This window comes from Aotus nancymaae, unplaced genomic scaffold (genome assembly GCF_030222135.1).
Source record: "Aotus nancymaae isolate 86718 unplaced genomic scaffold, 86718_ANA_hifiasm-v0.15.2.pri h1tg000004l, whole genome shotgun sequence".
In the NCBI taxonomy this organism is placed as follows: domain Eukaryota; kingdom Metazoa; phylum Chordata; class Mammalia; order Primates; family Aotidae; genus Aotus; species Aotus nancymaae.
Window position 1 is genome coordinate 67,441,578 of NW_026988415.1, and position 14,167 is coordinate 67,455,744.

The 14,167-nt window shown below is 38.2% G+C and overlaps 1 long non-coding RNA gene across 1 annotated transcript in view; it reads right to left on the minus strand.

The window, feature by feature from the left end:
* Nucleotides 1-14,167, minus strand: part of LOC135269216 (uncharacterized) — a 295,851-nt gene that overhangs the window by 35,199 nt on the left and 246,485 nt on the right. The window contains exon 3 of the long non-coding RNA XR_010337531.1: nt 10,859-11,017. This is a non-coding gene — a long non-coding RNA (uncharacterized LOC135269216). The remainder of the gene's footprint in view (nt 1-10,858; nt 11,018-14,167) is intronic.

The following is a 14,167-nucleotide window of genomic DNA, read 5'->3' on the forward strand; positions in this document are numbered from 1 at the left end:
TATAGCCACTCCACCACTGTACACATTAAACAAATTTATAATATTTTAGTAGACTAAAGGTTAATAATCTTAATAAAGTTATTATTAATGTTAGTATGAAAGATAAAATGACAAGAAAAATAAGACCAATATATGTAAATAGAAAATTCAGAGAAGAAGAAATAAAAATGGCTGACAGAGGCATGTAATAATAAAGAAATTTCAAGATGGCTGAATATTGTAAAGATATTGCTACAACTTAAGTTAGTCTAAAATAATTAAATGCAGTTCTAAGTAAAAGATCAATAGGCCATAGAATTTTGTTGTTGGAAATTGACAGGCTGACTGTCAAATTCAACTAGAGTAGAAAATATGAAAGATTAAAACATGTTTTTCAAAGATAAAAATGAGGAATAAATTTTCTTATACAAATAAAAACTTATGAGCCTAGTAATTAACACAATGTAATATTGACACATGAATTAAAGGAATAGAACAATTTAAGAAGTCTATGTTACATAAGCACTACCATACCTGCACAGATATATATATATATTTAGTGATGTTAACTATGTCAGTATCAGTAATTGTATAACAAAATGTACATAGCTCAAATATTCATAAAGGAAAAATTAGTAAAATACTGTAAAACTCAATGATGGTACATTATGCTATGCATAAGATTTCGATGTAACTACATGTTAATGCTCTACTATATATCATCAGTTACAAAAGGACAGTTACAAAACAATGTTAGTCCAGAGCTTATTATGTCAGTTAAAATCAAATTCCTTAGCCTCTTAAGGTACTAGTTATCTTTCTTGAACAATAAATATAGTAGTGGGGCCTACCAAATTGTGATATGGTTAATTCTTATTGATAAAACATTAAAAAATGCTTAGTGTAGTGTGTTGCACAGAGTAGACACATCATAAACATTAGCTATTAGTATTAATAATGGATGTAATATGTAAAAATTAATTTTAGAGGGGAAAGGTGTGGGTTAAAAGCAGAAAATATTTCCTACTATTCCCTTTCCCTCCTTTCCCCCACTTCTACCCCTCTTTATTTTCTCTTATATTATTTCTAATTATATATAATTATATCAATATACTTATAGTATAAAGCCAGCGATTTAAAAAAACATTTTCAGCCCTACCTAACTTTCAAAGATTCTAAGATCACTGAAAATTAGAATCCTAATTGATAGTCTCTGAGTCCTGAGCAAGTAAAAATTACTACCCTCTGGGTTTTCTTGGAAATATCTCTAATGAAAATCATTTATTTCCTGATTAGAGCTTATTATGTGAGCACTTTTGTGAGACTCCAGCATGCCACAAATGCTTTACTGACAGGTGGCCAGACTGCATACCACATGACTTCCACCCCCACTGCTTATTGCCAGGCATGGCCCTTCAGCTTGGGCTCCCCATGCAGCCACCCCACCCCTGCCTAACACTACAGTCAGTCATGACTTTGTATTTCTCTGGGACTAAATTGCCCAGAGGTACCTGAAAGCCTTTCTGTATCACCTATGCTGTTGCCCTTGCCCAACTGCCCTCAAGCCAGAGAGGAAATAAGGAGACAGAGCACAGCTGTGAACAACCAGAATGGATTCTACAGCCAAGATATAAAGGAGGAGTGGGTAGAATGCACACCCCACAACTCCCCACCTCAACTGCCCCTTGTCAAATGAAACTTTCCACCTTCTGGCACTCAGCACACCCACTTTTCCCCAACATGAGCATTTTAGTTGTGTCCCAATACCCTTCTGAAAACCCAACTCCAACAGGCATGTGATATTCCCTTGGGCTCTCACAACCTAAGTTTTGCCTCCCGCTTCCTGATCATCTGGCCAATAACCTGGTAAATCAGCTTGCTCTCCATCACAGCAAGCACTTGAACTCGGGGCTATTCTGACCCTTCTCCATTCCCTACAGAACTCAAACATGCTGTTCAGTGGGCCACACAGGGGCCTGGGAAGTGGGTAACTATGTATACATTTCCAATTCTGCTGTCACATAACCACATTCCCAGAGCCTGAGGTCAAGTAAACTCAAATAGCCAACATCATGACAATGAATACCCACCTGCATGGGTTCAAAAACAGAGCCCTGCCTTTACACAAACCTGCAGTGCTATTACACTGGAGAACAGGCAAACTAGAAAGCTATCTGTATTCGACTCAGTGTCAAGGTTCTACCCTGAAACCATTCCCACAGAGTCATTAAATAAGAGTTTCCTGTGGCCTCCAACCACAATGTGTTCTAAAGATAGACTACAGTGTGCATTTGAACTAAGAGTTACAAGCCTGGAACAGGATTTTGATAGGAAAACAAATCGTGTTCCTGCATAATTAGGATTCTTGAAATTGCACCAAGAATTTCATCTCATCAAACTAAACTTCATAAATGATGGAGAAATAAAATCTTTTCCAGACAAGCAATCACTAAGGAAATTTGTTACCACTAGGTCAGCCTTACAAGGAGCCCTTAAGAAAGTTTTAAACACGGAAATAGAAGAATGATACCTGCTATCATCACAACAAAAACACTTGTAAGTATCTCATAGACCCCATAAAACAATTACAAAATCAACATTACAGAGAAACAAGTTAACTACTTCATGACCAAATCAAAATCTCAGGTATCAGTATTAACCTTGAATGTAAGACAAACATCCCCTTAAAAAACACAGCCCTCTCTCACCACTCCTATTCAACATAATATTGGAAGTTCTGGCCAGGGCAATCAGGCAAGAGAAAGAAGTAAATGGTATTCAAATAGGTAAAGAGGAAGTCAAATTGTCTCTATTTGCAGATGACATAATTGTATATTTAGAAGACCTATCATCTCAGTCCAAAATCTACTTAAGCTGATAAGCAACTTCAGCCAAATCTCATAGAAAAAAAATCAACGTGCAAAAATCACAAGCATTCCTATACACCAATAACAAACAGCCAAATCATGAGTCAACTCCCATTCACAATTGCTACAATAAGAATAAAATACCTAGGAATATAACTAACAAGGGATGTGAACGACCTCTTCAAGGAGAACTACAAAGTGCTGCTCAAGGAGATAAGAGATAACACGAACAAATGAAAAAAAAACATTCCATGCTCATGGTTAGAAAAAATCGATATCATGAAAATGACCATATTGCCCAAAGTAATGTATAGATTTCATGCTATCCTCATCAAGCTACCATTGACTTTCTTTCCTTTTCTTTTTTTTTTTTAAATATATTTTATTGCACTTTAGGTTCTGAGGTACATGTGCAGAACATGCAGGATTGTTGCATAGATACACACATGCCAATGTGGTTTGCTGCCTCCATCCCCGTCACCTATATCTGGCATTTCTCCCCATGCTTTCCCTCCTCAACTCCCTACCCCATGCTATCCCTCCCCTAGTCCCCCTCAAGAGACCCTGGTGTATGATGCTCCCTTCCCTGTGTCCATGTATTCTCATTGTTCAACATGCACCTATGAGTGAGAACATGTGGTCTTTGATTTTCTGTTCTTGGGTCAGTTTGCTGAGAATGATCATTTCCAGATTCATCCATGTACTAACAAAGGACATGAACTCATCGTTTTTTATGGCTGCATAGTATTCCATGGTGTATATGTGCCACATTCCCCTTGTCCAGTCTATTGTCAAGGGGCATTTGGGATGGTTCCAATTCTTTGTTATTGTAAACAGTGCTGCAATGAACATAAGTGTGCATGTGTTTTTGTAATAGAACGATTTATAATCATTTGGATATATATATTCAGTAATGGGATTTCTGGGTCAAATGGAATTTCTATTTCTACGTCCTTGAGGAATTGCCACACTGTCTTCCACAGTGGTTGAACTAATTTACATTCCCACCAACAGTGTAAAAGTGTTCCTATTTCTCCACATTCTCTCCAGCATCTGTTGTCTCCAGATTTTTTAATGATCACCCTTCTAACTGGGGTGAGATGGTATCTCAATTTAGATTTGATTTGCATTTCTCTAATGATCAGTGATGATGAGCATTTTTTCATTCTTTCTTAGCCTCATATATGTTTTCTTTTGAAAAGTATCTCTTCATAGCCTTCATCCACTTTTGAATGGGTTTGTTTGTTTGTTTGTTTTCTTATAAATCTGTTTTAGTTCTTTGTAGATTCTGGATATTAGCCCTTTGTCAGGTGGGTAGATTGCAAACATTTTTTCCCATTCTATTGGTTGCTAGTTCACTCTAATGATTGTTTCTTTTGCTGTGCAGAAGCTCTGGAGTTTAAATAGATCCCATTTATCTATTTTGGCTTTTGTTGCCAATGTTTTTGGTGTTTTAGTCACAAACTCCTTGCCTATGCCTATGTCTTCAATGGTTTTGCCTAGGTTTTCTTCTAAGGTTTTTATGGTGTTAGGTATTATGTTTAAGTCTTTAATCCATCTGGAGTTAATTTTAGTGTAAGGTGTCCAGAAGGGGTCCAGTTTCTTCTTTCTGCATATGGCTAGCCAGATTTCCCAACACCATTTATTAAACAGGGAATTCTTTCCTCATTGCTTGTTTTTGTTGGGTTGTCAAAGATCAGATGGTTGTAGATGTGTGGCATTGCCTCCAAGGCCTCTGTTCTGTTCCATTGGTCTATATCTCTGTTTTCATAACAGTACCGTGCTGTTGTGATTACTCTACACTTGCAGTATAGTTTGAAGTCAGGTAGTGTGATGTCTCCAGCTTTGTTCTTTTTGCTTAGAATTGACTTAGCTATACGGGCTCTCTTTTGGTTCCATATGAAGTTTAAGGTGGTTTTTCCCAGTTCTGTGAAGAGGGTCATGGGTAGCTTGATGGGGATAGCATTGAATCTATAAATTACTCTGGGCAGTATGGCCATTCTTCACCATATTGTATTGATTTTTCCTAACCATGAGCATGGAATATTTTCCCATCTGTTTGTGTCCTCTCTTATTTCCTTGAGCAGTGGTTTGTAGTTCTCCTTGAAGAGGTCCTTTACATCCTTTGTTAGTTGTATTCCTAGGTATTTTCTCTTTGTAGCAATTGTGAATAGCAGTTCATTCTTCATTTGGCTGTCTTTAAGTCTGTTATTGGTGTATAGGAATGCTGGTGATTTTTGCACATTGATTTTGTATCCTGAGACTTTGCTGAAGTTGCTTATCAGTTTCTGAAGATTTTGGGCTGAGATGATGGTGTCTTGTAAATATACAATCATGTCTTCTGCAAATAGAGACAATTTGACTTCCTCCTTTCCTAACTGAGTATCCTTTATTTCTTCTTGCCTGATCGCTCTGGCTATAACTTCCAATACTATATTGAATAGGAGTGGTAAGAGAGGGCATTCTTGTCTAGTGCCAGATTTCAAAGGGAATGCTTCCAGTTTTTGACCATTGAGTATGTTATTGTCAGTGGATTTATCGTAAATAGCTTTTATTATTTTGATATACTTTTTATTGATGCCTAGTTTATTGAGGGTTTTTAGCATAAAGGGCTGTTGAATTTTGTCAAAGGCCTTCTCTGCATCTATTGAGATAATCATGTAGTTTTTGTCTTTGGTTCTGTTTATGTGGTGAATTACGTTTATAGACTTTCATATGTTGAACCAGCCTTGCATCCATGGGATGAAGCCTACTTCGTAGTGATGGATAAGCTTTTTGATGTACTGTTGCAATCAGTTTGCCAGCATTTTATTGAAGACTTTTGCACCTACGTTCATCATGGATATTGGCCTGAAGTTTTCTTTTCTTGTTGAGTACCTACCGGGTTTCAGTATCAGAATGATGTTGGTCCCATAAAATGATTTGGGAAGGATTCCCTCTTTTTGGATTGTTTGTAATAGTTTCAGATAGAGTGGTACTAACTCCTCTTTGTATGTCTGGTAGAATTCAGCTGTGAATCCATCTGGACCTGGGCTTTTTTTGGTTGGTAGGCTATGAATTGCCACCTCAACTTCAGCCCTTGTTATTGGTCTATTCAGGGTTTCAATTTCTTCCTGGTTTAATCTTGGGAGAGTGAAAGTGTTGACGAATTTATCTATTTCTTCTAGGTTTACTGGTTTATGTGCATAGAGTTGTTTTTCATAATCTCTGATGGTAGTTTGCATTTCTGTGGAATCGGTAGTGATATCCCCTTTATCATTTTTTATTGCATCTATTTGATTCTCCTCTCTTTTCTTTTTTATTAATCTGGCTAGTGGTCTATTTTGTTGATCTTTTCAAAAAACCAGTTCCTGGATTTATTAATTTTTTGAAGGTTTTTTGGTGTCTCTATCTCCTTCAGTTCTGCTCTCATTTTAGTTGTTTCTTGTCTTCTGCTAGCTTTTGAGTATTTTTGATCTTGCTCCTCTAGCTCTTTCAATTTTGACTATATGGTGTCAATTTTAGATCTTTCCTCACTTCTCATGTGGGCATTTATTGTCATAAATTTCCCTCTAGACCCTGCTTTAAATGTGTCCCAGAGATTTTTGTATGCTGTGTCTTCATTCTCATTGGTTTCAAAGAACATCTTTATTTCTGCATTCATTTCATGGTTTTTCCAGTCAACATTCAAGAGCCAGTTGCTTTGTTGCCATGAAGTTGTGCAGGTCTTGGTTAGTTTCCTATTCCTGAGTTCTAATTTGATTACACTGTGGTCTGAGAGACTTGTTTGTTATGATTTCCATTCTTTTGCATTTGCTGAGGAGTGATTTACTTCTAATTACATGGTCAATTTTAGAGTAGGTTTGATGTGCTGCTGAGAAGAATGTATATTCTGTAGCTTTGGGGTGGAGAGTTCTGTAAATGTCTCTTAGGTTGGCATGTTCCAGATCTGAGTTCAAGTCCTGGATATACTTGTTAATTTTCTGTCTTTTTGATTTGTCTAATATTGACTGTGGAGTGTTAAAGTCTCCCAATATTATTGTGTGGGAGTTTAAGTCTCCTTGTAGGTCATTAAGAAATTGCTTTATGTATCTGGGTGCTGCTGTATTGGGTGTGTCTATATTTAGGATCATTAGCTCTTCTTGTTGTATTGATCCTTTTACCATTATGTAATGCCCTTCTTTGTCTCTTTAGATCTTTGTTGGTTTAATCTCTATTTTATCAGAGACTAGGATTGCAACTCTTGCTTTTTTCTTTGCTCTCTATTTGCTTGGTAAATCTTCCTCCATCCCTTTATTCTCAGCCTATGTGTATCTTTGCACATGAGATGGGTTTCCTCGAAACAGCACACAGGTGGTTTTTGACTTTTTATCCAATTTGCCAGTCTGCGTCTTTTGATTGGGGCATTTAGTCCATTTACATTTAGGGTTAATATTGTTATGTGTGAATTTGATCCTGCCATTTTGATGCTAGTTGGTTGTTTTGCCCATTAGTCAATGCAGTTTCTTCATTGTGTCAATGATCTTTACCATTTGGTACATTTTTGGAGTGGCTGGTACTGGTTGTTCCTTTCTATGTTTAGTGCTTCTTTCAGGAGTTCTTGTAAGGCAGGCCTGGTCGTGATGAAATCTCTGAGCGACTGCTTGTTCATAAAGGATTTTATTTCTCCTTCATTTTCGAAGCTTAGTTTGGCTGGATATAAAATTCTAGGTTGAAAGTTATTTTCTTTAATTATGTTGAATTTTGGCCTCCAGTCTCTTCTGGATTTTAGGGTTTCTGCCAAGAGATCCACTGTGAGTCTGATGGACTTCCCTTTGTCGGTAACCTGACCTTTCTGTCTGGCTGCTCTTACCATTTTTTCTTTCATTTCAACCCTCGTGAATCTGACGATTATGTGCCTTGAGGTTGCTCTTCTTGAGGAATATCTTTGTGGTGTTCTCTGTATTTCCTGGACTTGAATGTTGGCCTCCCTTGCTAGGTTGGGGAAGTTCTCCTGGATAATATCCTGAAGAGTGTTTTCCAGCTTGGATTCATTCTCTCCATCACATTCAGGTACACCTATCAAAGGTAGATTAGGTCTTTTCACATAATCCCATATTTTGTGGTGACTTTGTTCGTTTTTACTTTTTTCTCTAATCTTCCCTTCTCATTTTATTTTATTGAGTCCTTCTTCAATCTCTGATATCCTTTCTTTTGTTTGGTAGATTCAGCTATTGAAACTTGTGCATGCTTCATGAAGTTTTCGTGTTGTGTTTTTCAGCTCCATCAATTCATTTATATTCTTCTCTAAGCTATTTATTCTCATTAGCATTTCATCAAACATTTTTTCAGTGTTCTTAGTTTATTTGCATTGGGTTAGAACGTGTTGTTTTAGCTCAGAGAAGTTTGTTATTGCCCACTTTCTGAAGGCTTTTTCTGTCAATTCATCAGACTCATTCTCCATCCAGCCTTCTTCCCTTGCTGGTGAGGAGTTGCAATCCCTTGGAGGAGGAGAGGCATTCTGGTTTTGGGTGTTTTCATTCTTTTTGCACTGGTTTCTTCCCATCTTTGTTGATTTATCTACCTGTGGTACTTGTAGTTGGTGACTTTTGGATGGGGTCTCTGAGTGGACATCCTTTTTGTTGATGATGAAGTTATTGCTTTCTGTTTTTTAGTTTTCCTTCTAACAGTCAGGCATCTGTGCTGTAGGACTGCTGGAGGTCCACTCCAGACTCTGCTTGCCTGGGGATCACCTGTGGCAGCTGCAGAACAGTAAGGGTTGCTGCTAGTTTCTTCCTCTGTTATCTTTGTCCCAGAAGTATACCCACCAGAAGTCAGACTGAGCTCCCCTTTTTGAGGTGTCTCTTTGGATATAAGGGGATGGAGAGTTGCTTGAGGAGACAGTCTGTCCCTTATAGGAGCTCAAGTGGTGATTTGTGAGCTTCATTGTTCTGTTCAGAGGTGCTGGGCAGGTAAGTTTACATCTGCTATAGCGGAACTCATAACCGCCTTTTTTTCTCAGGTGCTCTGTCCTGGGAAGGTGAGGCTTTATTTATAATTTCCCGATGTGCTGCTGCCTTTTTTTCAGAGATGCCTTGCCCAGCAAGGAGGCAGCCTAGTCACAGTCTGCCAGTAGAGGCATTGCAGAGCTGCTGTGGGCTCTGCCCAGCTGCTGTGTGAACTTCCTTGTGGTTTTGTTTATAGAGGTATAGTTAGAACTGCCTCGGTAATGGCAGTCTGCCTCAGTAATGGCGGACTGTCTTTGTAATGGTAGACTGCCTTGGTAATGATGGATTGCTGCAGTAGTGGTGACTGCCTCAGTAATGGTGGACTGCCTTGGAATTGGCAGACTGCCTCAGTAATGGTGGACTGCACAGTAATGGCAGACTGCCTCAGTAGTGGTGGACTGCCTCGGTAATGGTAGATGCCCTTCCCCCCATAGAGGTTGACCATCTTGGGTCCAGCTGTGCTTGCTGTGAAATTCTCAATCCAGAGCATTTCAGCTTGCTGGTCTTTGTGGTTGTGGGACCCACCGAGTCAGATCACCTGACTTCTGGTTCCATCCCCCTTTTTTTCAGTAGAATGGGCAACTCTGTCTCCAAGGTGGTTCCAGGCATCAGTTAAAATGTCTGCCCAGATTTGTGTGAGTTTTTGTGCAGAGACCCACTGCACCAGCTGAAACAGCTGTGCTGGAGACCTGTGGCACTTTTCCACCTTGGAACCTCCTGGTCTGTGGGCAGTAAAACCTTGTTTGGAAATGTGGTGATCACACCCTCTGCATTCTCACTGGGAACTGCATTCCAGAGCTGTTCCTATTTGACTAACTTGGATCTGTTTTACCCTGACTTTCTTTACAGAATTGGAAAAAAAATCCTTTAAATTTCATATGGAACCAAAAAAGAGGCTGCATAGCCAAGACAATTCTAAGCAAAATGAACAAAGCTAGAGACATCATGCTACCTGACTTCAAAATGTACTACAAGGTTACACTAATCAAAACAGCATGGTACTGGTACCAAAACAGAGATGTATACCAATGGAACAGAACAGAGGCCTCAGAAATAATGCCACACACCTACAACTGCCTGGTTTTTGACAAACCTGACAAAAACAAGCAATAAGGAAAAGATTCTGTATTTAATAAATGGTGTTGGGAAAACTGGCTAGTCATATGCAGAAAGCTGATACTGGATCCGTCTCTTAATACTTACGCAAAAATTAACTGAAGATAGATTAATGATTTAAACACAAGACATAAAACCATAAAAGTTCTAGAAGAAAATCTAGGCAATACCATTCAGGACATAGGCATGAGCAAATACTTTATAACTGAAACACCAAAAGAAATGGCAACAAAAGCAAAAATAGACAAATGGGATCTAATTAAACTAAAGAGCTTCTGCACAGCAAAAGAAACTATCAGTAGATTGAACAGGCAACCTATGGAATGGGAGAAAATTTTTGCAGTCTACCCATCTGACAAAAGGCTAATAACCAGAATCTACAAAGAACTTAAAGAAATTTACTGAAAAAAAAAAAAAAACTCATCAAAAAGTGGGGGAAGGATATTAACAGACACTTCTCAAAAGAAGACATTTATGCAGCCAACAAACATATGCAAAAAAGTTCATCATCACTGGTCATTAGAGAAACGTAAATCAAAACCAAAATGAGATAACATCTTACGCCAGTTAGAATGGTGATCATTAAAGAAATCAGAAGACAACAGAAGCTGTGGTCAGACTGCTTCTCTGGTTTCCTCCTCACTGGGCAGGACATCACTGAAGGAAAGGTAACAGCCCCAGTCAGGGCCTTATAGATAATCTCCCATCTCCCTGGGACAGTGCACCTGGGGGAAGAGGTGGCTGTGGGGGCAGCTTCAGTGGGTTTAATTTCTCCTGCCTGCTGGCTGTGAGATCAGCTGATTATGATAAGAGGGATTCTGCTAGCAGAATGCACCAGCTCTGTTAAGGGACAGACTGCCTCATCAAGTGAGTCCCTGACCCCCATGCTTTCTGACTGGAAGAGACCTCCCAACTGGGTTAGATAAATACCTCATACAGTAGAGCTTCAGCTGGCATCAGGTCAGTGTCACCCTGGGATGAAGCTTCCAGAGGAAGGAGAAGGCAGTAGTCTTTGCTATTCTGCAGCCTCCACTGGTGACACCCAGGTGAACAGGGTCTGGAGTGAACCTCTAACAAACTGCAGCAGACCTGCAGAAGAGGAAGGTGACTGTTAAAAGAAACCAACAACATCAATGTTAACAAAAAGGACTCCCACACAAAAAGCCTATCTAAAGATCATCAGCCTCAAAGATCAAATGTAGATAAATCCATGAAGATGAGGAAAAACCAGCAGAAAAATGCTGACAATTCCAAAAACCAGAATGCCTCTCTCCTCCAAATGATCACAACTACTCTCCAGCAAGGGCACAAAACTGGATGGAGAATGAGATTGACACACTGACAGAAGTAGACTTCAGAAGGTGGGTAATGACAAACTCCTCTGAGCTAAAGGAGCATGTTCTAACCCAATGCAAAGAAGCTAAGAACCTTGATAAAAGGTTACAGGAATGGCTAACTAGAATAACCAGTTTAGAGAGGAATATAAATGACCTGATGGAGCTGAAAAACACAGCATGGGAACTTCGTAAAGCATACACAAGTATCAATAGCTGAATTGATCAAGCAGAAGAAAGAATATGAGAGATTAAGGATCAACATTCTAAGCTGTGAACACAAGATTAGAGAAAAAATAATGGAAAGGAAACAAATGAAGCCTTCAAGAAATATAAAACTATGTGAAAATACCAAATGTACAATTAATTGGTGTACCTGAAAGTGATAAGGAGAGGAAAAACAAGTTGGAAAGCTCATTTCAGGATATTATCCAGGAGAACATCCCAAACCTAGCAAGAAAGGCAAGCATTCAAATTCAGGAAATACAGAGAACACCACTTAGATACTCCTAGAGAAGAATAACCCCAAGACATATAATCTTCACATTCTCCAAGGTTGAAACAAAGGAAAAAGTGTTAAGGAAGCCAGGGAGAAAGTAAACTAACCTACGAAGAAAAGTCTATCAGACTAACAGCGGTTCTCTCTGCAGAAACCCTACAAGTAAGAAGAGAATGAGAGGCCAATATTCAACATTCTTAAAGAAAATAATTTTCAACCCAGAATTTTATATCCAGCCAAAAAAAGCTTTATAAGCAAAGGAGAAATCAAATTCTTTACAGAGAAGGAAATACTGAGGGATTTTGTCACCACAAGGCTTGCCTTATAAGAGCTCCTGAAGGAAGCATTAAACATGGAAAGAAAAAGCTGGTACCAGCCACTGCAAAAACACCAAAATATGAAGACCAAACATATTATGAAGAAACTGCATCAACTAATGAGCAAAATAACCAGCTAGCATCATGGTGACAGGATCAAATTCACACATAACAATACTAACCTTAAAGGTAAATGGGCTAAATGACCCAATTAAAAGACTCAGACTGACAAACTGGATAAAGAGTCAAGACCTATCGGTGTGTTGTGTTCAGGAGACCCCTCTCACATGCAAAAATGCACATAGGCTGAAAATAAAGGGATGGAGGAATATTTATGAAGCAAATGGAAAGCAAAGAAAGCAGGTGTTTCAATTGTAGTCTCTGATAAAGCAAATTTAAACTAACAAAGATCAAAAGAGACAAAAAATGGCGTTACATAATGGAAAAGGAATCAATGCAAAAGAAGAGTTAAATATCCTAAATATATATGCACCTAACACAGGAGCACCTAGATGTATAAAGCAAGTTCTTAGAGACATACAAAGAGACTTAGACTCCCACACAATAACAGTGGGAGACTTCAACATCTCACTGTCAATATTAGACAAATCAAAGAGACAGAAAATTAACAAGGATATTCAGGAATTAAACTCAGCTCTGGCCCAAGCAGACCTAATAGACATCTACAAAACTCTCCAACCTAAATCAACAGAATATACATTTTTCTCCATACCAGACAGCACTTATTCTAAAATTGACCATATAATTGGAAGCAAAAACTCCTTAGCAAATGTAAAATAAATTATAACAAATAATCCCTTAGGCCACAGTCCAATCAAATTAATACTCAGGATTAAGAAACACACTAAAAACTGCACAACTACATGGAAGCTGAACAACCTGCTCCAGAATGACTACTGGGTACGTAATGAAACTATGGCAGAAATAAATAAATTCTTTGAAACCAATGAGAATGAAGAAACAATGTACCAGAATCTCTTAGACACAGCTAATGCAGTGCTTTTAAGATGGAACTTCATAGCAATAAACATCCATATCAGAAAGTGGAAAAGATCTGAAATGGAAACTCTAACATCACAATTAAAAGGACTAGAGAAGCAAGAGCAAACAAATTTAAAAGCTAGCAGAAGACAAGAAATAACTCAGATCAGAGTAGAACTGAAAGAGATAGAGACACAAAAAACCCGTCAAAATAATAAATTCGGGAGCTGGTATTCTTTAAACAAAATAGACAGACTGCTAACCAGAATAATAATGAAGGAAAGAGAGACGAATCGAATAAGGGCAATAAAAAAATGATAAAGCGGATATCACCACTGACCCTAAAGTAATACAAACTACCATCAGAGAATATTATAAACACCTTTATGCAAATAAGCTAGAAAATATAGAATAAATGAATAAATTCCTGGACACATAAACCCTCCCAAGACTGAACCATGAAGAATTCGAATCCCTGGATAGACCAATAACAGATTCTGAAAGTGAGGCAGCACTTAATAGCCTACCAACCAAAAAAAGCTTAGGACCAGACAAATTCACAGTCAAATTCTATCAGAGTTACAAAGAAGAGTTGGTACCATTCCTTCTGAAACTATTCCAAACAACAGAAGAAGTGGGACTCCTCCCTAACTCATTTTATGAGGCCAGCATCATCCTGATACCAAGACCTGACAGAGACACAAGAACAAAAGAAAATTTATATCCCCAATGAACATCAGTGTGAAAATCCTCAATAAAATGCTGACAAATTGAATCCAGCAGCACATTAAAAAGCTTATCCACCATGATCAAGTTGGCTTCATCCCTGGAATGCAAGCCTGGTTCAATGTTCATAAATCAAGGAATGTAATCTATTACATAAGCAGAACCAATGACAAAAACCACAAAATTATCTCAATAGATGCAGAAAAAGCCTTTGATAAAATTCAACATCGCTTCATGCTATAGACTCTCAATAAACTAGGTATTGATGGAATGTATTTCAAAATAATAAGAGCTATTTATGGCAAACCGATAGCCAATATCATACCGAATGAACAAAAGCTGGAAGCATTCTATTTAAAAA